A 24,097-nucleotide genomic window follows, 5' to 3' on the forward strand; every position below is an offset into this window, starting at 1 on the left:
TTAGAAGTTAAACATGGCAGCGGTGGGATTCGAACCCACGCCTCCGAAGAGACTGGAGCCTAAATCCAGCACCTTTGACCGCTCGGCCACACTACCCATGTCGTTCCTTGTTTTACAGTTCGGCCCTTATGAAAAACCTTTATATACAATAGGTATCCTAAGAGAAACAGGCAGGTCTTGTCTGCTGATTTGGTTGAACCGTGGTCGAACTCCAATGAGTCGGCAACAAGAGAAAGTCACATTAGACACCCACATGCATTTTTAGTGTGAGGAAACTTTCTCTCGACAAATGCAGATGAGCAGGCTTCTTAGAAGTTAAATATGGCAGCAGTGGGATTTGAACCCACGCCTCCGAAGAAACTGGAGCCTAAATCCAGCGCCTTGGACCGCTCGGCCACACTACCCATGTTATTCCTTATTTTGCAGTTCGGCTCATATGAAGAACCTTTATATACAATAAGTATCCTAAGAGAAACAGGCAGGTCTTGTCTGCTGATTTGGTTGAACCGTGGTCGAACTCCAAAGAGTCGGCAACAAGAGAAAGTCACATTAAACACCCACATGCATTTTTAGTGTGAGGAAACTTTCTCTCGACAAATACAGACAACCTGGCTTCATAGAAGTTAAAGATGGCAGCGGTGGGATTCGAACCCACGCCTCCGAAGAGACTGGAGCCTTAATCCAGCGCCTTGGACCGCTCGGCCACACTACCCATGTTATTCCTTATTTTGCAGTTCGGCTCATATGAAGAACCTTTATATACAATAGGTATCCTAAGAGAAACAGGCAGGTCTTGTCTGCTGATTTGTGTTGAACCGTGGTCGAACTCCAAAGAGTCGGCAACAAGAGAAAGTCACATTAGACACCCACATACATTTTTAGTGTGAGGAAACTTCCTCTAGACAAATACAGACAAGCAGGCTTCTTAGAAGTTAAATATGGCAGCGGTGGGATTCGAACCCACGCCTCCGAAGAGACTGGAGTCTTAATCCAGCGCCTTGGACCGCTCGGCCACACTACCCATGTTACTCCTTATTTTGCAGTTCGGCTCATATGAAGAACCTTTATATACAATAAGTATCCTAAGAGAAACAGGCAGGTCTTGTCTGCTGATTTGTGTTGAACCGTGGTCGAACTCCAATGAGTCGGCCACAAGAGAAAGTCACATTAGACACCCACATGCACTTTTAGTGTGAGGAAACTTTCTCTCGACAAATACAGACAACCTGGCTTCTTAGAAGTTAAATATGGCAGCGATGGGATTCGAACCCATGCCTCCGAAGAGACAGGAGCCTTAATTCAGCGCCTTGGACAGCTCGGCCACAATACCCATGTTAATCCTTGTTTAGCAGTTCGGCTCATATGAAGAACCATTATATACAATAGGTATCCAAAGAGAAACAGGCAGGTCTTGTCTGCTGATTTGTGTTGAACCGCGGTCGAACTCCAATGAGTCGGCAACAAGAGAAAGTCACATTAGAGACCCACATGCATTTTTAGTGTGAGGAAACTTCCTCTAGACAAATACAGACAACCAGGCTTCTTAGAAGTTAAACATGGCAGCGGTGGGATTCGAACCCACGCCTCCGAAGAGACTGGAGCCTTAATCCAGCGCCTTGGACCGCTCGGCCACACTACCCATGTTATTCCTTACTTGGCAGTTCGGCTCATATGAAGAAGCTTTATATACAATAGGTATCCTAAGAGAAACAGGCAGGACTTGTATGCTGATTTGTGTTGAACCGTTATCGAACTCCAATAAGTCGGTCTCAAGAGAAAGTCACATTAAACACCCACATGCATTTTTAGAGTGAGGCAACTTTCTCTAGACAAATACAGACAACCAGGCTTCTTGGAAGTTAAACATGGCAGCAGTGGGATTCGAACTCACGCCTCCTAAGAGACTTGAGCCGTAATCCAGCACCTTGGACCGCTCGGCCACGCTACCCATGTTATACCTTGTTTTGCAGTTCGGCTCATATGAAGAAGCTTTATATACAATAAGTATCCTAAGAGAAACAGGCAGGTCTTGTCTGCTGATTTGGTTGAACCGTGGTCGAACTCCAAAGAGTCGGCAACAAGAGAAAGTCACATTAAACACCCACATGCATTTTTAGTGTGAGGAAACTTTCTCTCGACAAATACAGACAACCTGGCTTCATAGAAGTTAAATATGGCAGCGGTGGGATTCGAACCCACGCCTCCGAAGAGACTGGAGCCTTAATCCAGCGCCTTGGACCGCTCGGCCACACTACCCATGTTATTCCTTATTTTGCAGTTCGGCTCATATGAAGAACCTTTATATACAATAGGTATCCTAAGAGAAACAGGCAGGTCTTGTCTGCTGATTTGTGTTGAACCGTGGTCGAACTCCAAAGAGTCGGCAACAAGAGAAAGTCACATTAGACACCCACATGCATTTTTAGTGTGAGGAAACTTCCTCTAGACAAATACAGACAAGCAGGCTTCTTAGAAGTTAAATATGGCAGCGGTGGGATTCGAACCCACGCCTCCGAAGAGACTGGAGTCTTAATCCAGCGCCTTGGACCGCTCGGCCACACTACCCATGTTACTCCTTATTTTGCAGTTCGGCTCATATGAAGAACCTTTATATACAATAAGTATCCTAAGAGAAACAGGCAGGTCTTGTCTGCTGATTTGTGTTGAACCGTGGTCGAACTCCAATGAGTCGGCCACAAGAGAAAGTCACATTAGACACCCACATGCACTTTTAGTGTGAGGAAACTTTCTCTCGACAAATACAGACAACCTGGCTTCTTAGAAGTTAAATATGGCAGCGGTGGGATTTGAACCCATGCCTCCGAAGAGACAGGAGCCTTAATTCAGCGCCTTGGACAGCTCGGCCACAATACCCATGTTAATCCTTGTTTAGCAGTTCGGCTCATATGAAGAACCATTATATACAATAGGTATCCAAAGAGAAACAGGCAGGTCTTGTCTGCTGATTTGTGTTGAACCGCGGTCGAACTCCAATGAGTCGGCAACAAGAGAAAGTCACATTAGAGACCCACATGCATTTTTAGTGTGAGGAAACTTCCTCTAGACAAATACAGACAACCAGGCTTCTTAGAAGTTAAACATGGCAGCGGTGGGATTCGAACCCACGCCTCCGAAGAGACTGGAGCCTTAATCCAGCGCCTTGGACCGCTCGGCCACACTACCCATGCTATTCCTTACTTGGCAGTTCGGCTCATATGAAGAAGCTTTATATACAATAGGTATCCTAAGAGAAACAGGCAGGACTTGTATGCTGATTTGTGTTGAACCGTTATCGAACTCCAATAAGTCGGCCTCAAGAGAAAGTCACATTAAACACCCACATGCATTTTTAGAGTGAGGCAACTTTCTCTAGACAAATACAGACAACCAGGCTTCTTGGAAGTTAAACATGGCAGCAGTGGGATTCGAACTCACGCCTCCTAAGAGACTTGAGCCGTAATCCAGCACCTTGGACCGCTCGGCCACGCTACCCATGTTATACCTTGTTTTGCAGTTCGGCTCATATGAAGAAGCTTTATATACAATAAGTATCCTAAGAGAAACAGGCAGGTCTTGTCTGCTGATTTGTGTAGAACCGTGGTCAAACTCCAATGAGTCGGCAACAAGAGAAAGTCACATTAGACACCCACATGCATTTTTAGTGTGAGGAAACTTCCTCTAGACAAATACAGACAAGCAGGCTTCTTAGAAGTTAAATATGGCAGCGGTGGGATTCGAACCCACGCCTCCGAAGAGACTGGAGTCTTAATCCAGCGCCTTGGACCGCTCGGCCACACTACCCATGTTACTCCTTATTTTGCAGTTCGGCTCATATGAAGAACCTTTATATACAATAAGTATCCTAAGAGAAACAGGCAGGTCTTGTCTGCTGATTTGTGTTGAACCGTGGTCGAACTCCAATGAGTCGGCCACAAGAGAAAGTCACATTAGACACCCACATGCACTTTTAGTGTGAGGAAACTTTCTCTCGACAAATACAGACAACCTGGCTTCTTAGAAGTTAAATATGGCAGCGGTGGGATTCGAACCCATGCCTCCGAAGAGACAGGAGCCTTAATTCAGCGCCTTGGACAGCTCGGCCACAATACCCATGTTAATCCTTGTTTAGCAGTTCGGCTCATATGAAGAACCATTATATACAATAGGTATCCAAAGAGAAACAGGCAGGTCTTGTCTGCTGATTTGTGTTGAACCGCGGTCGAACTCCAATGAGTCGGCAACAAGAGAAAGTCACATTAGAGACCCACATGCATTTTTAGTGTGAGGAAACTTCCTCTAGACAAATACAGACAACCAGGCTTCTTAGAAGTTAAACATGGCAGCGGTGGGATTCGAACCCACGCCTCCGAAGAGACTGGAGCCTTAATCCAGCGCCTTGGACCGCTCGGCCACACTACCCATGCTATTCCTTACTTGGCAGTTCGGCTCATATGAAGAAGCTTTATATACAATAGGTATCCTAAGAGAAACAGGCAGGACTTGTATGCTGATTTGTGTTGAACCGTTATCGAACTCCAATAAGTCGGCCTCAAGAGAAAGTCACATTAAACACCCACATGCATTTTTAGAGTGAGGCAACTTTCTCTAGACAAATACAGACAACCAGGCTTCTTGGAAGTTAAACATGGCAGCAGTGGGATTCGAACTCACGCCTCCTAAGAGACTTGAGCCGTAATCCAGCACCTTGGACCGCTCGGCCACGCTACCCATGTTATACCTTGTTTTGCAGTTCGGCTCATATGAAGAAGCTTTATATACAATAAGTATCCTAAGAGAAACAGGCAGGTCTTGTCTGCTGATTTGTGTAGAACCGTGGTCAAACTCCAATGAGTCGGCAACAAGAGAAAGTCACATTAGACACCCACATGCATTTTTAGTGTGAGGAAACTTTCTCTAGACAAATACAGAGGAGCAGGCTTCTTAGAAGTTAAACATGGCAGCGGTGGGATTCGAACCCACGCCTCCGAAGAGACTGGAGCCTAAATCCAGCGCCTTTGACCGCTCGGCCACACTACCCATGTCGTTCCTTGTTTTACAGTTCGGCCCTTATGAAAAACCTTTATATACAATAGGTATCCTAAGAGAAACAGGCAGGTCTTGTCTGCTGATTTGGTTGAACCGTGGTCGAACTCCAATGAGTCGGCAACAAGAGAAAGTCACATTAGACACCCACATGCATTTTTAGTGTGAGGAAACTTTCTCTCGACAAATGCAGATGAGCAGGCTTCTTAGAAGTTAAATATGGCAGCGGTGGGATTTGAACCCACGCCTCCGAAGAGACTGGAGCCTAAATCCAGCGCCTTGGACCGCTCGGCCACACTACCCATGTTATTCCTTATTTTGCAGTTCGGCTCATATGAAGAAGCTTTATATACAATAAGTATCCTAAGAGAAACAGGCAGGTCTTGTCTGCTGATTTGGTTGAACCGTGGTCGAACTCCAATGAGTCGGCCACAAGAGAAAGTCACATTAGACACCCACATGCACTTTAAGTGTGAGGAAACTTTCTCTAGACAAATACAGACAACCAGGCTTCTTAGAAGTTAAACATAGCAGCGGTGGGATTCGAACTCACGCCTCCTAAGAGACTTGAGCCGTAATACAGCGCCTTGGACCGCTCGGCCACACTACCCATGTTATTCCTTACTTGGCAGTTCGGCTCATATGAAGAAGCTTTATATACAATAGGTATCCTAAGAGAAACAGGCAGGTCTTGTATGCTGATTGGTGTTGAACCGTTATCGAACTCCAATAAGACGGCCTCAAGATAAAGTCACATTAGACACCCACATGCATTTTCAGGGTGAGGCAACTTTTTCTAGACAAATGCAGACAAGCAGGCTTCTTAGAAGTTACACATGGCAGCGGTGGGATTCGAACCCACGCCTCCGAAGAGACTGGAGCCTAAATCCAGCGCCTTTGACCGCTCGGCCACACTACCCATGTCTTTTCTTATTTTATAGTTCGGCCCTTATGAAAAACCTTTATATACAATAGGAATCCTAAGAGAAACAGGCAGGTCTTGTCTGCCGATTTGTGTTGAACCGTGGTCGAACTCCAATGAGTCGGCAACAAGAGAAAGTCACATTAGACACCCACATGCATTTTTAGTGTGAGGAAACTTTCTCTAGACAAATACAGACAACCAGGCTTCTTAGAAGTTAAACATGGCAGCGGTGGGATTCGAACTCACGCCTCCTAAGAGACTTGAGCCGTAATCCAGCGCCTAGGACCGCTCGGCCACGCTACCCATGTTATACCTTGTTTTGCAGTTCGGCTCATATGAAGAAGCTTTATATACAATAGGTATCCTAAGAGAAACAGGCAGGACTTGTATGCTGATTTGTGTTGAACCGTTATCGAACTCCAATAAGTCGGCCTCAAGAGAAAGTCACATTAAACACCCACATGCATTTTTAGAGTGAGGCAACTTTCTCTAGACAAATACAGACAACCAGGCTTCTTGGAAGTTAAACATGGCAGCAGTGGGATTCGAACTCACGCCTCCTAAGAGACTTGAGCCGTAATCCAGCACCTTGGACCGCTCGGCCACGCTACCCATGTTATACCTTGTTTTGCAGTTCGGCTCATATGAAGAAGCTTTATATACAATAAGTATCCTAAGAGAAACAGGCAGGTCTTGTCTGCTGATTTGTGTAGAACCGTGGTCAAACTCCAATGAGTCGGCAACAAGAGAAAGTCACATTAGACACCCACATGCATTTTTAGTGTGAGGAAACTTTCTCTAGACAAATACAGAGGAGCAGGCTTCTTAGAAGTTAAACATGGCAGCGGTGGGATTCGAACCCACGCCTCCGAAGAGACTGGAGCCTAAATCCAGCGCCTTTGACCGCTCGGCCACACTACCCATGTCGTTCCTTGTTTTACAGTTCGGCCCTTATGAAGAACCTTTATATACAATAAGTATCCTAAGAGAAACAGGCAGGTCTTGTCTGCTGATTTGGTTGAACCGTGGTCGAACTCCAATGAGTCGGCCACAAGAGAAAGTCACATTAGATACCCACATGCACTTTTAGTGTGAGGAAACTTTCTCTCGACAAATACAGACAACCTGGCTTCTTAGAAGTTAAATATGGCAGCGGTGGGATTCGAACCCATGCCTCCGAAGAGACAGGAGCCTTAATTCAGCGCCTTGGACAGCTCGGCCACAATACCCATGTTAATCCTTGTTTAGCAGTTCGGCTCATATGAAGAACCATTATATACAATAGGTATCCAAAGAGAAACAGGCAGGTCTTGTCTGCTGATTTGTGTTGAACCGCGGTCGAACTCCAATGAGTCGGCAACAAGAGAAAGTCACATTAGAGACCCACATGCATTTTTAGTGTGAGGAAACTTCCTCTAGACAAATACAGACAACCAGGCTTCTTAGAAGTTAAACATGGCAGCGGTGGGATTCGAACCCACGCCTCCGAAGAGACTGGAGCCTTAATCCAGCGCCTTGGACCGCTCAGCCACACTACCCATGTTATTCCTTACTTGGCAGTTCGGCTCATATGAAGAAGCTTTATATACAATAGGTATCCTAAGAGAAACGGGCAGGACTTGTATGCTGATTTGTGTTGAACCGTTATCGAACTCCAATAAGTCGGCCTCAAGAGAAAGTCACATTAAACACCCACATGCATTTTTAGAGTGAGGCAACTTTCTCTAGACAAATACAGACAACCAGGCTTCTTGGAAGTTAAACATGGCAGCAGTGGGATTCGAACTCACGCCTCCTAAGAGACTTGAGCCGTAATCCAGCACCTTGGACCGCTCGGCCACGCTACCCATGTTATACCTTGTTTTGCAGTTCGGCTCATATGAAGAAGCTTTATATACAATAGGTATCCTAAGAGAAACAGGCAGGACTTGTATGCTGATTTGGTTGAACCGTGGTCGAACTCCAAAGAGTCGGCAACAAGAGAAAGTCACATTAAACACCCACATGCATTTTTAGTGTGAGGAAACTTTTTCTCGACAAATACAGACAACCTGGCTTCATAGAAGTTAAATATGGCAGCGGTGGGATTCGAACCCACGCCTCCGAAGAGACTGGAGCCTTAATCCAGCGCCTTGGACCGCTCGGCCACACTACCCATGTTATTCCTTATTTTGCAGTTCGGCTCATATGAAGAACCTTTATATACAATAGGTATCCTAAGAGAAACAGGCAGGTCTTGTCTGCTGATTTGTGTTGAACCGTGGTCGAACTCCAAAGAGTCGGCAACAAGAGAAAGTCACATTAGACACCCACATGCATTTTTAGTGTGAGGAAACTTCCTCTAGACAAATACAGACAAGCAGGCTTCTTAGAAGTTAAATATGGCAGCGGTGGGATTCGAACCCACGCCTCCGAAGAGACTGGAGTCTTAATCCAGCGCCTTGGACCGCTCGGCCACACTACCCATGTTACTCCTTATTTTGCAGTTCGGCTCATATGAAGAACCTTTATATACAATAAGTATCCTAAGAGAAACAGGCAGGTCTTGTCTGCTGATTTGTGTTGAACCGTGGTCGAACTCCAATGAGTCGGCCACAAGAGAAAGTCACATTAGACACCCACATGCACTTTTAGTGTGAGGAAACTTTCTCTCGACAAATACAGACAACCTGGCTTCTTAGAAGTTAAATATGGCAGCGGTGGGATTCGAACCCATGCCTCCGAAGAGACAGGAGCCTTAATTCAGCGCCTTGGACAGCTCGGCCACAATACCCATGTTAATCCTTGTTTAGCAGTTCGGCTCATATGAAGAACCATTATATACAATAGGTATCCAAAGAGAAACAGGCAGGTCTTGTCTGCTGATTTGTGTTGAACCGCGGTCGAACTCCAATGAGTCGGCAACAAGAGAAAGTCACATTAGAGACCCACATGCATTTTTAGTGTGAGGAAACTTCCTCTAGACAAATACAGACAACCAGGCTTCTTAGAAGTTAAACATGGCAGCGGTGGGATTCGAACCCACGCCTCCGAAGAGACTGGAGCCTTAATCCAGCGCCTTGGACCGCTCGGCAACACTACCCATGCTATTCCTTACTTGGCAGTTCGGCTCATATGAAGAAGCTTTATATACAATAGGTATCCTAAGAGAAACAGGCAGGACTTGTATGCTGATTTGTGTTGAACCGTTATCGAACTCCAATAAGTCGGCCTCAAGAGAAAGTCACATTAAACACCCACATGCATTTTTAGAGTGAGGCAACTTTCTCTCGACAAATGCAGATGAGCAGGCTTCTTAGAAGTTAAATATGGCAGCGGTGGGATTTGAACCCACGCCTCCGAAGAGACTGGAGCCTAAATCCAGCGCCTTGGACCGCTCGGCCACACTACCCATGTTATTCCTTATTTTGCAGTTCGGCTCATATGAAGAAGCTTTATATACAATAAGTATCCTAAGAGAAACAGGCAGGTCTTGTCTGCTGATTTGGTTGAACCGTGGTCGAACTCCAATGAGTCGGCCACAAGAGAAAGTCACATTAGACACCCACATGCACTTTAAGTGTGAGGGAACTTTCTCTAGACAAATACAGACAACCAGGCTTCTTAGAAGTTAAACATAGTAGCGGTGGGATTCGAACTCACGCCTCCTAAGAGACTTGAGCCGTAATACAGCGCCTTGGACCGCTCGGCCACACTACCCATGTTATTCCTTACTTGGCAGTTCGGCTCATATGAAGAAGCTTTATATACAATAGGTATCCTAAGAGAAACAGGCAGGTCTTGTATGCTGATTGGTGTTGAACCGTTATCGAACTCCAATAAGACGGCCTCAAGAGAAAGTCACATTAGACACCCACATGCATTTTCAGGGTGAGGCAACTTTTTCTAGACAAATGCAGACAAGCAGGCTTCTTAGAAGTTACACATGGCAGCGGTGGGATTCGAACCCACGCCTCCGAAGAGACTGGAGCCTAAATCCAGCGCCTTTGACCGCTCGGCCACACTACCCATGTCGTTTCTTATTTTATAGTTCGGCCCTTATGAAAAACCTTTATATACAATAGGAATCCTAAGAGAAACAGGCAGGTCTTGTCTGCCGATTTGTGTTGAACCGTGGTCGAACTCCAATGAGTCGGCAACAAGAGAAAGTCACATTAGACACCCACATGCATTTTTAGTGTGAGGAAACTTTCTCTAGACAAATACAGACAACCAGGCTTCTTAGAAGTTAAACATGGCAGCGGTGGGATTCGAACTCACGCCTCCTAAGAGACTTGAGCCGTAATCCAGCGCCTAGGACCGCTCGGCCACGCTACCCATGTTATACCTTGTTTTGCAGTTCGGCTCATATGAAGAAGCTTTATATACAATAGGTATCCTAACAGAAACAGGCAGGACTTGTATGCTGATTTGTGTTGAACCGTTATCGAACTCCAATAAGTCGGCCTCAAGAGAAAGTCACATTAAACACCCACATGCATTTTTAGAGTGAGGCAACTTTCTCTAGACAAATACAGACAACCAGGCTTCTTGGAAGTTAAACATGGCAGCAGTGGGATTCGAACTCACGCCTCCTAAGAGACTTGAGCCGTAATCCAGCACCTTGGACCGCTCGGCCACGCTACCCATGTTATACCTTGTTTTGCAGTTCGGCTCATATGAAGAAGCTTTATATACAATAAGTATCCTAAGAGAAACAGGCAGGTCTTGTCTGCTGATTTGTGTAGAACCGTGGTCAAACTCCAATGAGTCGGCAACAAGAGAAAGTCACATTAGACACCCACATGCATTTTTAGTGTGAGGAAACTTTCTCTAGACAAATACAGAGGAGCAGGCTTCTTAGAAGTTAAACATGGCAGCGGTGGGATTCGAACCCACGCCTCCGAAGAGACTGGAGCCTAAATCCAGCGCCTTGGACCGCTCGGCCACACTACCCATGTCGCTCCTTGTTTTACAGTTCGGCCCTTATGAAAAACCTTTATATACAATAGGTATCCTAAGAGAAACAGGCAGGTCTTGTCTGCTGATTTGGTTGAACCGTGGTCGAACTCCAATGAGTCGGCAACAAGAGAAAGTCACATTAGACACCCACATGCATTTTTAGTGTGAGGAAACTTTCTCTCGACAAATGCAGATGAGCAGGCTTCTTAGAAGTTAAATATGGCAGCGGTGGGATTTGAACCCACGCCTCCGAAGAGACTGGAGCCTAAATCCAGCGCCTTGGACCGCTCGGCCACACTACCCATGTTATTCCTTATTTTGCAGTTCGGCTCATATGAAGAAGCTTTATATACAATAAGTATCCTAAGAGAAACAGGCAGGTCTTGTCTGCTGATTTGGTTGAACCGTGGTCGAACTCCAATGAGTCGGCCACAAGAGAAAGTCACATTAGACACCCACATGCACTTTAAGTGTGAGGAAACTTTCTCTAGACAAATACAGACAACCAGGCTTCTTAGAAGTTAAACATAGCAGCGGTGGGATTCGAACTCACGCCTCCTAAGAGACTTGAGCCGTAATACAGCGCCTTGGACCGCTCGGCCACACTACCCATGTTATTCCTTACTTGGCAGTTCGGCTCATATGAAGAAGCTTTATATACAATAGGTATCCTAAGAGAAACAGGCAGGTCTTGTATGCTGATTGGTGTTGAACCGTTATCGAACTCCAATAAGTCGGCCTCAAGAGAAAGTCACATTAGACACCCACATGCATTTTCAGGGTGAGGCAACTTTTTCTAGACAAATGCAGACAAGCAGGCTTCTTAGAAGTTACACATGGCAGCGGTGGGATTCGAACCCACGCCTCCGAAGAGACTGGAGCCTAAATCCAGCGCCTTTGACCGCTCGGCCACACTACCCATGTCGTTTCTTATTTTATAGTTCGGCCCTTATGAAAAACCTTTATATACAATAGGAATCCTAAGAGAAACAGGCAGGTCTTGTCTGCCGATTTGTGTTGAACCGTGGTCGAACTCCAATGAGTCGGCAACAAGAGAAAGTCACATTAGACACCCACATGCATTTTTAGTGTGAGGAAACTTTCTCTAGACAAATACAGACAACCAGGCTTCTTAGAAGTTAAACATGGCAGCGGTGGGATTCGAACTCACGCCTCCTAAGAGACTTGAGCCGTAATCCAGCGCCTAGGACCGCTCGGCCACGCTACCCATGTTATACCTTGTTTTGCAGTTCGGCTCATATGAAGAAGCTTTATATACAATAAGTATCCTAAGAGAAACAGGCAGGTCTTGTCTGCTGATTTGTGTTGAACCGTGGTCGAACTCCAAAGAGTCGGCCACAAGAGAAAATCACATTAAATACCCACATGCATTTTTAGTGTGAGGAAACCTTTTCTACACAAATGCAGACAAGCAGGCTTCTTAGAAGTTAAACATGGCAGCGGTGGGATTCGAACACACGCCTCCGAAGAGACTGGAGCCTTAACCCAGCGCCTTGGACCGCTCGGCCACACTACCCATGTTATTCCTTATTTTGCAGTTCAGCTCATATGAAGAACCATTATATACAATAGGTATGCTAAAAGAAACAGGCAGGTCTTGTATGCTGATTTATGTTGAACCGCGGTCGAACTCCAATGAGTCGGCAACAAGAGAAAGTCACATTAGAGACCCACATGCATTTTTAGTGTGAGGAAACTTCCTCTAGACAAATACAGACAAGCAGGCTTCTTAGAAGTTAAATATGGCAGCGGTGGGATTCGAACCCACGCCTCCGAAGAGACTGGAGCCTTAATCCAGCGCCTTGGACCGCTCGGCCACACTACCCATGTTATTCCTTACTTGGCAGTTCGGCTCATATGAAGAAGCTTCATATACAATAGGTATCCTAAGAGAAACAGGCAGGTCTTGTATGCTGATTTGTGTTGAACCGAGGTCGAACTCCAATGAGTCGGCAACAAGAGAAAGTCACATTAGACACCCACATGCATTTTTAGGGTGAGGCAACTTTTTCGAGACAAATGCAGACAAGCAGGCTTCTTAGAAGTTAAATATGGCAGCCCAGTAACCATGCACTGCGCGCAGAACACCGGGCGTGTCAGTCACCAGAAGGCCATCAGGGCAGCGCACCGACTGGAGCAGCCATGCAGCACCCCTGGACTCCTCCAACGCCTTAAAATAGCGGGAAGAGAGTTCTCCGGGGCGACAAAACGCACACCACTCCGCAGTGCCACCCCAGCATACCCCCGCTCAGAGAGGAGAGCCAGCTCATCTTGCAGCCCCGAGACCCTATCACTAACAATACAGTCCTTTAAAAGGGAGGGATTCAAAATCCACTTTCCTCGCCCACGCTGCACCGACCCAGAATCCAGAGCGCAGATGAAATAGTCATGATCGCTTAAAGCGCACTCCCGATAATACAAAGCACGGACGCAGGCAGCGACAGCAGGGGACACTAAAGCGTAATCCAGCCTGCTTCCCTGCAATACTCCCCTGACGCCTGTCCTGGAGAGAACACGCACGCCGGGGTTGCGATCCATCCACAGATCCGCAAGCTGACAGGCACGCATCATATAGAGGAGTGCAGCTCGCCCCATAACAGGCCGCATGGCAGCCCCCGCCCCGCATGTCCAGGTGAGTCAGGGATACGTTGAAATCCCCGATGACGAGAGGACAGGGCCACTGTGCTAGACGCGCAGCCAGACAGTTAAAATAGGAGGCACAACGGGCCCCATCAGTCAGCGCGTGCACGACTACTATACTACAGGCGAAGCCGCCCCCTAAAAGCAGTCTGACTGCCAGGCACTTACCCCCACCATCCAAGTACAGCAGTGATGCTGACTCGACTAGGGGGCCACGACAGAGCAGCGTGACTCCCCAACCAATGATACCCGGTCTTACGGAGGCGGTGGAGAAGACGTCGCCCACCCAAACGTCTCGCACCCGATCAATAAAAGCCCCATCCCACCCAGTCTCCGGCAGACATAAAACAGTAGTGTCTTTGCACATTGTTAAAATAGCCAGCACCTTCGCCCAGGAGCACAGCCCCCGGGCATTCAAGGATGTCAATAAAAGTCATTTAAATAAAAAACAGGCACAAAGAGACACGATAAAACCAGTAAAACCAGGACACGGACCTAAAAGACACAAACCCACTAAAAGCAAGACGTCCCCACACCAAGTTAAAAAAAACCCCAGCACCACCACCCGCCACCCAACCCAATGAGCGGGCGACGTCAGGGATAAACCAATAATATCTCACCGGATAAAAAGGAAATAAAACAATAAAACTCATAAATAAACCATCAATAAATAAGTACAACACCAAACAAAAAAAAAAAAAATAAAAACATGGGATGGGGCGCTAAGGGACGATGGCAAAACAAAAAAATAATCCAAACACAATAACCACAACTATTCAGTTAAAAGCCATCGCCATCATCCATACCCGAGCTCGCAGCACGCAGGGCCGCGTGAGCTGCCGCAGACTGCCTCCTCTCCTTCTGCCTTCGAAGCGCAGCCGTGATGTCAGGCAGGGGGTGCTGACGAAGAGCCCCAGACCGGGGCGATTCTGAATGCTTAGTCTTAGCTAGGGCCTTTCCAGGCCTCCACAGGCGTTGCATTCAGTACTGTTGAAATCGTAGGTGAGCCCTGGTCTAGGGCATCTAAAAGGCGGTAAGTCTCGCTTCCCATGGAGGGCGTCGCCCAGGACGCAGCTGATGGGGAGGGAGAGGGAGACGGGGGAGGGGGGGCAGCATCAGACCGTCCATCGGCCAGGTGTGACGCCTGGCACACTCCACCCGCAGCCCGAGCGGCGAGCACAGAGTCAGTCACAGGGGAAGACAGGGGAAGGGGCTCCGGGATCAAGGGCTGGGAGACAGGCATCTGAGGTGAGGTGAGCTCGGCCACACTACCTGCACTTTTTTACAAAAAAAAGAAAGAAAAAAAAGGGTTATTTCTGTTGCAGTCAATATGGTTAGAATGAACGTCTGAACATGCCCTATATGAGGATGATGTATTGCCATGTGACAATGCTGTGTATGACATAATGCTTTGTGATGTAATGCTGTGTAACTGAAACGATTACTTGCTGAATATGTACACATAATAGAGTGCTGTTTACCATGATCAGCCAATCATGTAAGCATGGATCACAACAGGGCTACTTATTTTAGGAAAGGCAGTTTTAATGCTGTGTCACTGGCGGAAGACCGACTGGAATCAATCCAGTATGTTGTGTGTCTCCAAGTATGACTGAAGATGAGCAGTGACTGTCTTCTCCAGAACTTTTGCCAAAAATGGAATGTAAGTCAGGTCTGTAATTGCTAAGCTAGATTTGAAGCAGCATAAAAATGTATGCAAACGTGGAACAGATCAGGCAGTGTCGTATCCTGCACATACTTGGTAAAAGGAAGTATATGTACTTGACCGTACTTGTGTGCTCATGTACCTGTTTTACCTCATCTTCCATTGCTGAAGACCAGTTCCAAGACTAAGAACACAAGTACATGAGGAAGGTAAATGTTGGTCTTGCTCCACCCCAAATGTCAAGCATACATTGGATGCATCCTTGCCAAAAGAGAACAATTCCATGATTCATTGCGCCCCAAGTTCGTTCTTGGAAGGCAAGTTAACAGACCAATTATGGCAAGATCACAAGTACAGTCTTTGAATTCCTGATACAGAGATTCACCCACTGACTTTTTAACTTGTGCAGAGCAGATCCTGCTTCTGGGTATGGAGTGGAGGTATGGCCAAGTGCAAGTCTGATGTCATTTTGTAGGCGGTTTTCTAGCATTTTAGATCATCCGTTTCCCTCGGCAAAAAGCCTAAGAGGAAAGTGAACGGGATTTCAGGAATTGGGCAAAAATAATATCTGTGATTGAGATGAGCTTTAAAAAACCTCAACATTTTGTGGTATGAGAACTCATTTGTTCCTGGTTGCATTTTGACAATTTTTAATGTTTCTTGACATCACTGAAAATGCAAGTAGACTTTCTATTTTCTGTTGTGCATTGAAAAAGCATTACAAACATGGGTCTAAATGTTTAAAAAAAGACATAATACATTATGGCCATGTGTTTTGTGCATTATGAATGCTTCATGAAGCTGTCGTCTGTTTTTTTGGTTTTTCCGATTTGGTTTTGAAATGGAAAATTCAAAGAATGAACAATACACATATTATGCAAGGATTCAAAACACTCCCATCCTACAGCAACTCTGAAGGGGCACAGCTCACTAATGGTACTTATCACAACACACAAGAAGTACTAATACTGTGTATGTGTAAGTCTGTTACAGTACATTAGTGCAAAAGTTTCACATAAAATATTTTCAGAAAATATAACAGAGCTTTTTAAGCTACTTTATGGTTGTATCCAAATCCATTTTGCTATTTTGACAGCGAAAAAAAAAACTTTGCATCAGTCCAAGGCACTAAAAGGTTGTCCTGACTGTCTTAATGTTTCAGAGGTATGTTTAGCCGTAACAGGCAATGAACCAATGAGAATGAACCACCTCAGCTTTAGAAGGCAGCAGTGCATGAGCTACAGCGGATTGCTATTACAATGGTGCCTTTGCCTGCCAAGCCTGATCGGTTTTCATCTGTGAAAACAGACCTGCTCCTACTGGAGCACATCATTTATGGGAGGACCACTGTTCCAGCTCAGCCTTCCAAGGTGAAACAGGTATGGGATGTAGCAGCGTATGTCCTCGTTTTCTGACATCAGCAGACCATCCGTTCAGTGCTGGAAACGGTATAATGATGTCAGAAGACAGGGAAACCAGAAGGTCCCTGCTGAACCTGGTGTGTTTAAATATCCATGTGTTTGGAACGACTGAATGGTTTGGAGTCTGCAATCTCAGCAGCTGGAGCCAGAGTCTCAGATCTCCAGAGTGCAGGGCAAACTTAATGGTCCACTTATGTGTAAGGCTACAATACATGTTCACCCACCCAGGACACGGTATGTTAATGGAGCAAAGCCTAGTAAGTTGTTAGCGCTCAAGCTCCTTCAGTGCAACTCCTTTGCTACTATTTCATGTGTGAAATCCAAATATGGTACTATAACCAATAATACTTATGAAATCAATGATTGCAAAAAATAAGGCTCCCAAGAATTCAAGCTGAAGTGTTGCAATATCCTATTGGCCACTGTTAGCCCATCCTCTGTTTCGTATGCTGTCCTTGGCCATGAAGTCTTCTCAACTCTATTACTATATAAACTCTGTGATAATTTCGTTACTTTTAAAACATGGCAAGAACCCTGCTGATTGTTCCAGCTATCGTCACCTGTCCTTAATGAATTCAGATGTGAAGCTGCTGGAGAAGGTGTTAGCTTACCTTTAATCGATAATAGCTAAACTTATAAATCCTGAACAGGTCAGGTCAGGTCAGGGCGGAGAGTGTGTGCTGATGTAGCATGTCGCCGCACCCACCACATGGGGAAACTCCTTGGGATCTCGGCTGGTGACCCACCCAGGCAGACACACGGTCCAGTCCCACCCTTTGGAGATGGCCATCCATCTGCCGCAGCCATGTGTTACGTGGGCGTCCCCTCGGCCTGGTCCAGCCACTCAGGTTATCAGCAATGAGGATCCCATGAGCCGGATCATCCTCAGAGAAACACCATAGCGCCGTAACTGACGCTCCATCACAAAGCAGGTAACGTGCCTCATTCGGGACTCCTCTAGCAACTGCTCCTTCATCACAAAGTCAAACCAGCGATACCCAAGGATTCTCCAAAGAGACAGTACCTTACATTACAACAAGGAAGGAATAGTATTGGTCTCTCCAAGATTCTGAATTAAAAAAAAATAATCGACTTAGTCTTACTGATGTAACCTGTATTATGTCATTACATATCTTGTTTTGATAATACAGTATATTGATACTCTGTAAACATTCAAAAATTGGTCCGTCTTGTTTCATTGTCACCCAAAAACTTCACAACTGTATCGAGAAAGGATCTGCAGCACTTCCGCGTGCATCATAACAATTGTAACTGCATTTACAGTTTTGATTTGAACATTCAAAGCAGCTCAGTTCCGCAGTTTTCACCCTCCCTGAGGTTGATCCGGCTTTTATTTAAATTTTACTTTACACTGTAGAAGGTATCACTTGTTCTCTATTAAAATATATCAGTGTCCTTTACTTGTATGTCATTATCCTGTTAAATTAATTAAAATAATGAGTAATGGTCTCCTTTTACATGATATAATTCTAATACTAAGTTAGGTGAGTAAAGTGGACTTGTAACGTTGCATTGCTGGAGAGAAAAAGCCGAGTCGAGCTTTGCACATGTGCAGTGATGTAGCAGGAGTTTCCATTGACTAGAACCTTCCACGTGGACTTGGCAGTCTGGGAGCATAAGCTTTTCTAGGCAAGTTGTTCGACATGAATGTTTAAATTTATTAGGTTAAATTTCACAATTTACAATCGCATATTTACAGGTACAGGCAATAGCGTTGTCACAGCGTCATGTTAGGCCAAAGTTAAAACTTGTAGCGGGTTAACGCTAGCTAACTTTAATGTTAGCTAGTTAATATGAACCTTAAACAAGTAAGCATAAGCAAGTAAATCAGTCCGGCATTCACCAGAGAGCCCATACATCACATGACAGGTTAGCCAGGATTCACTGACGTTACTTTTCAAACATACAAAAGCAATTTAACGTGAGAAAGAAAAAACAGGCTGTGGAACAAAACGGACTCCAGCAGCCACACGACTGGGAGTCAGACTCAGAACCATATTTTACTCTACAGGCAATAGCTGGGCTGTAAGTATTGACTAATACGTATTACTACAGCCCACTGTCAGAGGCCCGGTATTATCAAAAATCACTTGTCAATATTACAATTCACAGTAGTAAGACAAATTTTCCTGCTTTATCAAAATATAGGTTTACAAACATGCAGAAGTGACAATTTGTGGGCTTATAAAAGTGCCTCTTTCGTGAAATTCTACTAAATCCTAAATTGTTCACTGACACAAAAACCCCATGAAGAGTTTTCATTGATGATAAAACAGAATTATCCTAATGTGCTCAAAAGGTTCTGCTTATTCCAAACTGGGAAATCTCACTGATTACCAGCAAGATGTAATGTCATGTACTATTGCTTTTGTGCAGTGGGAGCTTTAACACAAGTACTCACACTCTGGACAATTAAAAACATATTTAGGAAAAAACTGTCGTAAAAGATTATACTAATGTTTTATACTTTTACTGGGTTAATGTTTTAAAAAAATCACCAGGGGGTCATTTATCACACTGCAATTAGATTCAGGTCAAGAGATTAAAACACAGAAAGCACCTGGAAAACATTTATAGCACAGTGACAAGCAGCACCACTCATATAATCAGCCATAACCATCCAATGCATATTGATCATGAATAATCATGTACTTACATGTTGTCCCTGTGAAGAATGGAGGCACTTTTACAGTCTGCTGACTGCGGCCATTTGACAAACAGGATATGAAGTCATACCAAAACAAAAAGATGACATCTTACAGTCGTGTTCTACTTGGTCTCAAATATTTTTAGTTTTGATTCAGTTTGATAAAAAGCCAACGTGTAAAGCTGTTCATCTTTATGGACAAGAATCAAGAATCCACATTTGTCAATAGACCGATAGGTAACACATTAAGCTCTTTTCTTACTTGATAGACAAATGGTCAAAGTGGTCAAGGCTAAAACAAATTTAACCAAATAATAATAATACAAGGCTATGAGCACTAACAAAAACATCTACTCTGAATGAATTACGAAGGGACGGATCTCAGAACATGCAGGAGATGATGACACACAGGCCAACTCAAAACTACATGTCGTCCAAAATATACACGGCATGTAGGATGAAACAATAAACTGAACCTTTGGAACACTTGTTAGAGGACAAACATTTGGATTATTGCATGTTTAGGTATGTTTATAAGCCAACTTTTCTGTGGCTTCTAAAATTCAGACTCAGCATAGTCAAGTTTTAAAAGCAGCAAAAAGCCTGGAGAATTCTGAATCTCAAACACCATGTTTGTCTTAAAGTCACTGTATGATTCTAAGAGTGGCAGCTTTAGTGTATTTGCACTAGTGATGCTCCGATTGATCGGCCACCGATCATGATCGGCCGATATTGGCAAAAAAAATAGCTTGATCGGCAAACCCCAAAAGCGCCGATCAAAAAAGCCGATCACTTGACGTAAATTACTTGCGCGACTTTTTCCACACGTGCTTGCATGGCGCACAGGTAAACAGCAGCAGAGCGGAGCTTACCAGTGGCAACATGAGTTCTCCCGTCTGGAAGTTTTTCAAAGTGTCCAATAAAGAAGTAAAGTTTGTCGTTTGCAATGTATGTCGTGATGAAATCCCTCGAGGTGGAAGCAAGCAACGGTATTTTAACACCACTAACATGATTAGGCATCTTAGAACACGCCATACAACTGAATATGCCGAGTATAAGAAACTAAACCAGCCGAAGCCAACAACATCCCCATCCCTCAACCAGCCGACTGCGAGTGATGCATTTAAACGACGTGAACCATACAGCAGGGATAGTACGAGGTGGAAAGACATCACGTTCAGAATTATGGAATTCATTTGCCTCGATGAACAACCTCTATCCGTTGTGGAGGATAAAGGGTTCCGTCGCCTGCTAAGCTGCCTTGATCCACGAATAATTTTAAGTTACTCTGCCTTATTTGGGAAAGATGGCCTACAGTAGCCTTAAGTTCTCATTTTCTAAAATAAACACTTGGTGGTTCTTCAAGATCTTGACTGTAGCCTATTTCTACAAGTTTTTTTTTTCAATATAGTTAATTTAGAGTTAGCTTCATTTCTACAAATGGTGCAAACTCTGCTAGATTATAGATAAAAGATTCCCATTCCCCTGCCATTCTGTGATCGGCAGTGATCGGTAATCGGCTCCAAAAATGCTGATCGGAGCATCTCTAATTAGCACAGGTCTTGACATTGGGGAAAGATAATCAGTGAAAAACTGAATGCATGGTAGTGGTGTCATTTCTGCAGGTGGAAATGATGCTATAGCCCTCTGGCAAACATCAACACATCCTCTAAGGACAGGGCAGTCACTCGTTCTGAAAGAGTAAAAGTCAGTCAATGTAAGGGGGCACACTATGTAGTACAGAATGTTACTACGACAGGTCAGTGCCCTCTTTCTAAGGAACTTTTCCAATAGGAGTAATAAGAGCAACAGGACCTCGCCGAAATGAACAGCCGGCATTTATTTTCAAAAACAGATATAAACAAAGTGTACCTCTTTTAAGGCTTTTCCCCACAGTTGCAATTACAAAACATAACCGAAACATACAAAATATACTCGGAGCTCTTTCAAAACCCCAAAGCAAAATGTCCAATCCACCCGCGTAGCATATGTTTGCTTTCAAGGTGAGATGAGGTCTCGGCGCTTATCTGTAACATGGGACGAAGGCACAAGGCACGGAAAGGTCCGCTTCGGCAGGCAGACGCTCCTCTTCAGTCTTCTCCTTCGTAGCCGCCGCTCGTCCGTCCGATCGACAAGTTTCCATCCAATGTAGAAAAAAAAACAAGCTACATAGCAGCGTAATACCCAATTCTCTCAAAATTAAGCTATCAGATCTGGAGAAAATCTTACTCGAAAACCCATATTCGTTGAACACACAGTAGTTTTGTTGGAGTTAGACTCCGCCAAGTCCGTTGATGAGGAAAGAGATGCATACGTGAGGCGAAGGATGGTTGTAAGTCCGCTCTCTTTATTCCTTGCACAGACCGCGATCCGGGAGCCGCTCAGATGCACAAACAGTACATACCCGAGGAAGCTCAAACTCTATTGTCTGTGTCTGGCTTATATAGCCCGTCTGGGGCGTCAGCAACCCCTTCCCTTGTTAGGCCCAGTAGGTCAAGAGTAAGCATAATGTCACAACAACCCTGCAACACACACCTTCTGCTTTTTCTGCTACACCAGTCTAGGGTGAGGCCTCCTCCCCTGCCTGCCTGCAAGTTGGTTCCTATTTTTTAGTGTGACAAAGTTTAGCACAAAGCTTGGCCCCCCTTCAATTTAGAATTAAAATTTACTAAACCTTATTGCCTGCATACTAACATAGCATTTCTCTCGGTTAATATAACTTCAACCTGGCTACCCGTAGCACTATAGTTAAGCTAAATTACGAAAAACGACAATTGGGTTTTCACAAATGTGATTATTACCTCAATTTTCCTCATTTATACAGCAACCATCTGAGTTAACAGCAAAATTAGGAATATGAACGTCATTAGATATACATCCTTTTCATGCTACGCCTGTGCAACATATAGTTTAAGACCATGCTAGCTAGTGTTGCACATAGCGATCACCAAATGAACTCACCGGAGAAAAGAAAACAATATCCCTGTCCGACTTTCTACGTATACTATGCTCAATGCTTAAAAAAAGAAACGGTTCGCTATTAAGCATTGTTGTGCTATTTATTAGTTTTCTTCACATGAGCTAAATCTCCAACTCACTAACGTTCCACCGCTCGCGGTATTATTTCTCTTCTTCTTCCCGCTCGCTCGTAACCGCAATACTGACCTCCTCCCTCAATACGACACACTGCCATCTACTGGACAGGAAGATCTGAACAAACCTAAAAGTGACATAGAATTCAGATATATAACCAAAATGAATGAACCATTTTTATAGGCTGCTTTAAGTGGATCACATCAACATTTACTGTGTTTTAGTGTATTTAATATGTATATGGTCTGAACATGCTTTCCAAATCTGCAGCAGTCAGCTTCTTAGCAGAGTGGTACAAGACCGGAACTAACACACTTGAATGCTGTTGCAGCGCGGTCAAAAACTGCAGAGTTGAAAGTCCATCTTTGAATCTATAAGGAGAAATGATCTTGTAACAGTTTACTGGATTTAAAGATCAAACGAACTATGAAATGCAACAAATCTACAGAACACATATGGAACCAATTTACCAAAATGTCTTTAAAGTCCCTACAGACAAGTCTATGCTTTAATTTTTAGAGATAAGGTTTGATTGCATAGATAAACTATGGAAGTGTTTTAAGAAAACCGAGCCTCTTCTGTGAATGTGACGCACACAAGAATTTTGCCACAATTTGTGTGTTTAATGGGCATTTTGTTCAAAAGCAATACTAGAATTGCTATTCCATTGTTTACCGCTAGAGGGGGTTATAGCCTAACGGGAACATTAGTTGAAGTTTCGCGGGATTTTCTATAGACAAAGAAACGTCTGGTTTATGTTGTCTGGGCCATGCAAGTGTGTCATTCAGTTTGTACATCTGAAAAAGGCTCTTTCTTGAACAGGTCTTTTTATGAGCATCTGATGACATTTAGGCAACTTTCTGAATATTATTAATCTGAATAAAAAATAGCACATGCAATATGCACGTATAAATATGGCATTTTATTATTTGTTTTCCCCATTACTCGGTCAGCTCTGAAACTAGCCTACTATTGGTAAAACGGACATGACTGAGTGATCTCAATTTTGTAATTAACATAACAACTAATAACAATACAATATGTCTTGGTTGGTTTTAGCTGTTTTAAGTGTGTTCATGTCTTCTTCCCAGAAAATGCTACTAAGGATGATCAGCGTATTGCCCATGCTGCTGGACTTTGCAAAAAATTGGTGGGACATTTCTCACACGACTGGAAGCAGAAGGTGGCACTGAAAGAAGCACAACAAGAGCATAACCTCCCAGAGCATTTACTCATCACAGAATGCAAAACCAGGTGGGGTTCAAGGCAAAAGATGATGGAGAGGGTCTTGGAGCAGCGGCAGGCCCTATCTGATGTCCTCTTGGCAGAGCGTAAAACACGGCATCTGGTTCCCTCATGGCAGGACCTAGATGTGCTTGAGTCTGTAACCTTGGCGTTACACCCTTTGCAAGAATTCACTGATGCTCTTTCCGGGGAAAGCTATGTAAGTGTTTCATATGTTAAACCTGTACTTCATCTTTTGAAGACCTCATTTCAAAGGTAGATGACTCTGATTTAACCAAAACTATAAAAGCAAATATCTTGGATTATATGATTACAAAGTATGATGACGCAGCAACACAAGAACTACTGGACATTGCATCTTTCAGTGACTCCAGGTTCAAGGGCAACTACATTAGGATGGAACATATCTATTTTTTTATTGTATTCTAAACTGC

General features: G+C 44.4%; 32 non-coding genes across 32 annotated transcripts; all 32 read right to left on the minus strand.

Moving 5' to 3' along the window:
• Positions 1-14: 14 nt before the first annotated feature.
• On the minus strand, positions 15-96 carry trnal-uag (transfer RNA leucine (anticodon UAG)). The gene has a single exon. It is a non-coding gene; the product is annotated as a tRNA-Leu (tRNA).
• Positions 97-322: 226 nt separating this feature from the next.
• On the minus strand, positions 323-404 carry trnal-uag (transfer RNA leucine (anticodon UAG)). Its single transcript has one exon. It is a non-coding gene; the product is annotated as a tRNA-Leu (tRNA).
• A 226-nt stretch (positions 405-630) lies between these two features.
• trnal-aag (transfer RNA leucine (anticodon AAG)) lies at positions 631-712 on the minus strand. Its single transcript has one exon. It is a non-coding gene; the product is annotated as a tRNA-Leu (tRNA).
• Positions 713-939: 227 nt separating this feature from the next.
• trnal-aag (transfer RNA leucine (anticodon AAG)) lies at positions 940-1,021 on the minus strand. Its single transcript has one exon. It is a non-coding gene; the product is annotated as a tRNA-Leu (tRNA).
• Positions 1,022-1,557: 536 nt separating this feature from the next.
• trnal-aag (transfer RNA leucine (anticodon AAG)) lies at positions 1,558-1,639 on the minus strand. The gene has a single exon. It is a non-coding gene; the product is annotated as a tRNA-Leu (tRNA).
• A 227-nt stretch (positions 1,640-1,866) lies between these two features.
• Positions 1,867-1,948, minus strand: trnar-acg (transfer RNA arginine (anticodon ACG)). Its single transcript has one exon. It is a non-coding gene; the product is annotated as a tRNA-Arg (tRNA).
• Positions 1,949-2,174: 226 nt separating this feature from the next.
• trnal-aag (transfer RNA leucine (anticodon AAG)) lies at positions 2,175-2,256 on the minus strand. The gene has a single exon. It is a non-coding gene; the product is annotated as a tRNA-Leu (tRNA).
• A 227-nt stretch (positions 2,257-2,483) lies between these two features.
• Positions 2,484-2,565, minus strand: trnal-aag (transfer RNA leucine (anticodon AAG)). The gene has a single exon. It is a non-coding gene; the product is annotated as a tRNA-Leu (tRNA).
• Positions 2,566-3,101: 536 nt separating this feature from the next.
• On the minus strand, positions 3,102-3,183 carry trnal-aag (transfer RNA leucine (anticodon AAG)). Its single transcript has one exon. It is a non-coding gene; the product is annotated as a tRNA-Leu (tRNA).
• Positions 3,184-3,410: 227 nt separating this feature from the next.
• On the minus strand, positions 3,411-3,492 carry trnar-acg (transfer RNA arginine (anticodon ACG)). The gene has a single exon. It is a non-coding gene; the product is annotated as a tRNA-Arg (tRNA).
• A 227-nt stretch (positions 3,493-3,719) lies between these two features.
• trnal-aag (transfer RNA leucine (anticodon AAG)) lies at positions 3,720-3,801 on the minus strand. The gene has a single exon. It is a non-coding gene; the product is annotated as a tRNA-Leu (tRNA).
• Positions 3,802-4,337: 536 nt separating this feature from the next.
• On the minus strand, positions 4,338-4,419 carry trnal-aag (transfer RNA leucine (anticodon AAG)). Its single transcript has one exon. It is a non-coding gene; the product is annotated as a tRNA-Leu (tRNA).
• Positions 4,420-4,646: 227 nt separating this feature from the next.
• Positions 4,647-4,728, minus strand: trnar-acg (transfer RNA arginine (anticodon ACG)). Its single transcript has one exon. It is a non-coding gene; the product is annotated as a tRNA-Arg (tRNA).
• A 227-nt stretch (positions 4,729-4,955) lies between these two features.
• On the minus strand, positions 4,956-5,037 carry trnal-uag (transfer RNA leucine (anticodon UAG)). The gene has a single exon. It is a non-coding gene; the product is annotated as a tRNA-Leu (tRNA).
• Positions 5,038-5,263: 226 nt separating this feature from the next.
• trnal-uag (transfer RNA leucine (anticodon UAG)) lies at positions 5,264-5,345 on the minus strand. Its single transcript has one exon. It is a non-coding gene; the product is annotated as a tRNA-Leu (tRNA).
• A 535-nt stretch (positions 5,346-5,880) lies between these two features.
• Positions 5,881-5,962, minus strand: trnal-uag (transfer RNA leucine (anticodon UAG)). The gene has a single exon. It is a non-coding gene; the product is annotated as a tRNA-Leu (tRNA).
• A 227-nt stretch (positions 5,963-6,189) lies between these two features.
• Positions 6,190-6,271, minus strand: trnar-acg (transfer RNA arginine (anticodon ACG)). Its single transcript has one exon. It is a non-coding gene; the product is annotated as a tRNA-Arg (tRNA).
• Positions 6,272-6,498: 227 nt separating this feature from the next.
• On the minus strand, positions 6,499-6,580 carry trnar-acg (transfer RNA arginine (anticodon ACG)). Its single transcript has one exon. It is a non-coding gene; the product is annotated as a tRNA-Arg (tRNA).
• A 227-nt stretch (positions 6,581-6,807) lies between these two features.
• trnal-uag (transfer RNA leucine (anticodon UAG)) lies at positions 6,808-6,889 on the minus strand. Its single transcript has one exon. It is a non-coding gene; the product is annotated as a tRNA-Leu (tRNA).
• Positions 6,890-7,424: 535 nt separating this feature from the next.
• Positions 7,425-7,506, minus strand: trnal-aag (transfer RNA leucine (anticodon AAG)). The gene has a single exon. It is a non-coding gene; the product is annotated as a tRNA-Leu (tRNA).
• Positions 7,507-7,733: 227 nt separating this feature from the next.
• trnar-acg (transfer RNA arginine (anticodon ACG)) lies at positions 7,734-7,815 on the minus strand. The gene has a single exon. It is a non-coding gene; the product is annotated as a tRNA-Arg (tRNA).
• A 226-nt stretch (positions 7,816-8,041) lies between these two features.
• Positions 8,042-8,123, minus strand: trnal-aag (transfer RNA leucine (anticodon AAG)). Its single transcript has one exon. It is a non-coding gene; the product is annotated as a tRNA-Leu (tRNA).
• Positions 8,124-8,350: 227 nt separating this feature from the next.
• Positions 8,351-8,432, minus strand: trnal-aag (transfer RNA leucine (anticodon AAG)). The gene has a single exon. It is a non-coding gene; the product is annotated as a tRNA-Leu (tRNA).
• An 845-nt stretch (positions 8,433-9,277) lies between these two features.
• On the minus strand, positions 9,278-9,359 carry trnal-uag (transfer RNA leucine (anticodon UAG)). The gene has a single exon. It is a non-coding gene; the product is annotated as a tRNA-Leu (tRNA).
• Positions 9,360-9,894: 535 nt separating this feature from the next.
• trnal-uag (transfer RNA leucine (anticodon UAG)) lies at positions 9,895-9,976 on the minus strand. Its single transcript has one exon. It is a non-coding gene; the product is annotated as a tRNA-Leu (tRNA).
• Positions 9,977-10,203: 227 nt separating this feature from the next.
• On the minus strand, positions 10,204-10,285 carry trnar-acg (transfer RNA arginine (anticodon ACG)). Its single transcript has one exon. It is a non-coding gene; the product is annotated as a tRNA-Arg (tRNA).
• Positions 10,286-10,512: 227 nt separating this feature from the next.
• Positions 10,513-10,594, minus strand: trnar-acg (transfer RNA arginine (anticodon ACG)). The gene has a single exon. It is a non-coding gene; the product is annotated as a tRNA-Arg (tRNA).
• A 227-nt stretch (positions 10,595-10,821) lies between these two features.
• Positions 10,822-10,903, minus strand: trnal-uag (transfer RNA leucine (anticodon UAG)). The gene has a single exon. It is a non-coding gene; the product is annotated as a tRNA-Leu (tRNA).
• Positions 10,904-11,129: 226 nt separating this feature from the next.
• On the minus strand, positions 11,130-11,211 carry trnal-uag (transfer RNA leucine (anticodon UAG)). Its single transcript has one exon. It is a non-coding gene; the product is annotated as a tRNA-Leu (tRNA).
• A 535-nt stretch (positions 11,212-11,746) lies between these two features.
• trnal-uag (transfer RNA leucine (anticodon UAG)) lies at positions 11,747-11,828 on the minus strand. The gene has a single exon. It is a non-coding gene; the product is annotated as a tRNA-Leu (tRNA).
• A 227-nt stretch (positions 11,829-12,055) lies between these two features.
• Positions 12,056-12,137, minus strand: trnar-acg (transfer RNA arginine (anticodon ACG)). Its single transcript has one exon. It is a non-coding gene; the product is annotated as a tRNA-Arg (tRNA).
• Positions 12,138-12,673: 536 nt separating this feature from the next.
• trnal-aag (transfer RNA leucine (anticodon AAG)) lies at positions 12,674-12,755 on the minus strand. The gene has a single exon. It is a non-coding gene; the product is annotated as a tRNA-Leu (tRNA).
• Positions 12,756-24,097: the final 11,342 nt, after the last annotated feature.

The sequence above is a fragment of the Brienomyrus brachyistius genome, unplaced genomic scaffold, assembly GCF_023856365.1.
Source record: "Brienomyrus brachyistius isolate T26 unplaced genomic scaffold, BBRACH_0.4 scaffold57, whole genome shotgun sequence".
In the NCBI taxonomy this organism is placed as follows: domain Eukaryota; kingdom Metazoa; phylum Chordata; class Actinopteri; order Osteoglossiformes; family Mormyridae; genus Brienomyrus; species Brienomyrus brachyistius.